The sequence below is a fragment of the Morone saxatilis genome, unplaced genomic scaffold, assembly GCF_004916995.1.
Source record: "Morone saxatilis isolate NCDOM2014 unplaced genomic scaffold, NCSU_SB_2.0 Contig22, whole genome shotgun sequence".
NCBI lineage: Eukaryota > Metazoa > Chordata > Actinopteri > Moronidae > Morone > Morone saxatilis.
In genome coordinates, this window is record NW_023339785.1 from 15477078 (window position 1) to 15481359 (window position 4282).

The 4282-nt window shown below is 39.3% G+C and overlaps 1 protein-coding gene across 1 annotated transcript in view; it reads left to right on the plus strand.

The window, feature by feature from the left end:
• LOC118333815 (hemicentin-1-like) overlaps positions 1-4282 on the plus strand; it is a gene marked incomplete at its 3' end in the record, with an annotated part of 27732 nt that overhangs the window by 1353 nt on the left and 22097 nt on the right.

Below are 4282 nucleotides of genomic sequence, written 5' to 3' on the forward strand. Positions count from 1 at the left end.
ATATGATTGAAGAGTTTAACTAAGTAAATATTATGTAAATAATAATTTAGAGTTTTTGTCATATCATTACAAATAGGCCTTTAAATGTGTTTTGCTTTAGTGTAGAAATGTAAAACATTTCATAGTAAGAGCTTTGAGTTAGTGGCGTTCTAGTGTTGTTATGTATTAAACAAACTGTCAATCAATCAATCATGTGTCATCTGTCTGTTTACGCTACCTTTTTGTTGACGTTTTGATCATAAACTGCAGGCGGACCGGCTCTGGATGTGGCTGCCCAGAGAGGAGTGCTGATGCCCTCACTTTTCAACGGGAGAAATAGAAACAGATGCATTCCTCCTCCACTGTGAGCGGTTTTCTTCCATTACAAGGAAATAGCCAAAAAATACCAGATTTCCTAACATTAACCCCAGAGAAACTTGCAGTTCTCCTTGGTGAAGGGATAACACCTCCTGGAGCAGCTAAATATGTATCTGCTTTCCCCCACCAAAAAAATAAAACTATTGAGTAGTTGCATTAAAGTATTGTAATGCAAAAACATTTCTCTGTCAAGTGCAAAAGCACTCTGCTTAGTCGGGGTTTCACACCTTCTTATCTGAAGCTGATCACTAAGAGAAGAAATTTCAGTCTGCTCAGTGTAAGATGTGCGTGTTAGGTAATGAATAAAACAGAGAAGTTTGTTCTCATGTTGAAATGTTTAACTACGGCTCAGAGGTATATAGATACCAGTGGTTAAACAAAGAGGAACAATAGTGGGAAAAAGAATACCACTGAAGTAATCTTCTGCCTGTATCTGTATCTATGTCTGTTCTGTATTAGAAACTGTTCAACAGTAGGTTGGCAGAAATTGTTCAGTCAATTTTGCAAATAAATATGGATTTAATTAGATCACGTTGACGCAGTTTAACAGTAAACATCACAAATACTACATGATGATCTGAGGACTGAAAGTATAATCAATAATGTTAATTCACAGCCTATGAGACTTTCTGGTTTATCAGATCTTTATAGTAATTTAAGCTGTGTAACCTCGAACACAGCAGCTTCTAGGCATAGTACCACTAGGCACTTTTACAGTGCTTGTTTCACCCAGAAGGGGGCGTGGTCGTTCTGAAGACAAGAAAGTGAGGTATGGCTGCTCTCCTCCATTGGGCCTCTCTTGCTTAGCTCTCATGTCCGATTGGTAAATTAAATTATCTATCAAGAGTCAGAGCTGACAGGCTGATAAAACACATTGAAAATAAATCCTCTTTTTAATCCTAAAAGTTTAAAAATAAACCCCAAGATCTCCTCCTGCCAGTAAATATCTCAAGATCAGAGCAGAATCCAGTTATGTAGTTTATCCCCTGTGGTTTGGCCTGGCCTCCTCATTGCCCTAAAAATACAATAAAAAGTTGTTTTTTTTATTAATATTATACGGTATTGTAATAATTATTATATTACTTTTATATGTCACTTTAAAGTGACTAATGTCACCAATGTACTATATATGTCAATCATAATAACTTAAATACTAATAATTCAAATTAAATAAAAAATCTAATGAAAAGTATAAAGATGAAATTGAGACACAGATCAGGATTAATAATGTGGGCTCTCATGGAAGGTGACAGAAGTATCCCTCCTTTGATGAGTGTTGTGTGATGAAGTGTTTTAAAGGTTGTAGACCCAGAAAAAGGTCAGGCCTGGATAATATAGGTAGTCGTTGGCTTATAGTATGTAGAATAAATGTGGATTTAATTAGATCACGTTGATGCACTTCAACAGTAAACAGGAAGTCTATAAGCTTTCTGGTTTACAAGATCTTTATAGTAATTCAAGCTGTGTAACCTCAAAGTAAAAATAATTTTAAAGCAAAATGATAGAAAAAAACATTCTTGAGAATTCAACGTCTTTGGTCTGCCTGTCAAAAATAGTTTTTATTTGCAAAGTGCAATGATGGCGTATATCTGACAAGAGTCATAACAATATGGCTGTAACTGAAGAATAGTTATGTTTTAGAAAATAACAACTGGACAGATAACTTGTTGTTTGTGGGGCAGCTTTGCAAGTTAACATTAAATGTGCTTTCTCTTTTTTCTCTATTATTATACTAACACTGGTCAGAGTTTTCACACCTTCTTATCTGAAAGCTGATCACTACGAGAAGACGTTTCAGGCTGCTCTGTGTCGGATGTGCATAGGGAATGTGTGGCATGGGTTAGTTATTGAATAAAGTAGAGAGGTTTGTCTGAAAGCTGCTGACTGAATCGAAGCGGAGGGCATGAAACACTGAGGAGACATTGGGAGCTGTGATTCGGACTGTTGCTGATGATACTCGGAGTCTCTAATGGTGAGATGTTTTAAGTTTTTAATTTGACACATTTTATGAAGCTGTTTATAGGTTACTGAAAAAATAGCAGTTTGACATGATCTTCAGTGAATCGTGACACATAAGCTGAAGTGAATAACAAGCTGATTATCTGGTTATCATAGCACCTGTCAGTGGGTGGGCTATATTAGACAGCATTGACATTTTTGCTACAAGTTGGATGTGTTGTACGCAGGAAAAATGGCCAGTGTGAGGATTTGACGCGACTTTAACAAGGGCAAATTGTGGATGGTTTAGAGCATCTGTGTCATAACATCTCAGAGAACTGCAGCTCTTGTGGGGTGTTCCCGGTCTGCAGTGGTCAGTACGCTTCAAAGGTGGTGCAAGAGGGAAAGCGGCGTTAGTGGGTGGCCAAGGGCTTATTAATGTATGTGGGGCGTGAGGCTGGCGCTGTTAGTCTGATCAAAGACGAGCATACTGTGAGTTGAAACCGCTTGAAAAAAGATGCTGGTTTGATAGAAAGGTGTCAGAACCCAGTGCATCACAGTTTTGTTGGTTTGGGGGGGCTGCAGAACTTAGCCACCAGGGTGCAACAGGTGTCATGATGTAATCATTCAATATATTTTTTAAATATAATTAAATATAAATAGTTTAATTGAATGCCATTAATTATGATGATTTTAACGTACTTACATTCCACACTGCTCACAGGCCGTGTAATTCTCAGCTACAGAAATTAATTTCCTGTTTGCAAACTGTGGTCTGAGAGAGACAAGTTACAGCAACCACTGTTTCTACTGATTTAGTAGGAGTGAAAATTGTTTAATTACTGTTAACTTACCTGACTGTGATGGCAGATAATGCTGCAGTTTGAAGACTCTTATTTGAACTTTTCTAAAGGATGTTTTTTATCATTTAGGCAATCAGAAATCAGTTTCCGGTAATTGTGCACATTACAGTAAAATTTAAAATGATGAACTTCGCAGCTTTTTTATATGATTAATCTATAAATTATACTTTTAGGATCCGAGCAGTTCAGATATTTCATTAATGCCTGTGAACTGAAAGTCACATAAAGTTTAAGATAACACTGCATAACACTGGTATGATACATCCCAGAGAATACACTGTAAAACCCTGCTTAAGGCCTGGACTTCTCCTTGATTTTCCTGTCCTGTCATGCATCCATTTTACTTCGATTTCCACCCAGGGCTTTTACGAGGGCTCCTACGGTTTAGACAAACGACACTTTCTTGGCTCAGAACTTTAAACAGGTTGTCAATGCGCTTATAACCTTGGGGGATGTTCCTTTACTTCTTCTACACAGTGCCCACACCCGCACCCTGTCTCAGGGAACTGATAAGGATACTGACAGACTCGAGGAATCAGCACATCCAGAAAGATACCGTTCTAACTCAATCCCAGCACGAGGAAAACTCTCTCCGTTACCCGTCACTAACGACCCTCGCAGACAGATACTGACACAACTGACAATTATGTACCTCACCAAACAACATACTATGCACGCCCCTATACGTACCCAACTTCACCACACAAAAAATCACTAAAGTACGTCATACACATCCATTGTACCACTAATATAAGCGTACTACCTATACAAGACTCAATATACAGTAATAAATAACTTAACGCGTGCAAAAGAGTGCAAGAGATGAATCGACAGATGTTATACTTTTCGGAGTCCAGCGAATCTTACAGAGGGGGGTGTCTTGACCTCTTGGGGAGGCGTTGCTAGACGAGTTGATGACCAAAGAGCAGAGAATTGATCTTCCTGTGGCGCTGCATGTCCGGTGGCATCTTGGGTCGAGGAGCGGAGTCTTTCTGCTGGAAGGACTCCCTCTCGCGGGCCTGTTGGTCCTAGCGCCGGGTCGTCGCCACAAGTTGATCCAAGGATGGACCTGAAGCTGACAGCCATCCCTGGCCTCTCTGCATCGCCGGTCGCTCGCCAGGAGG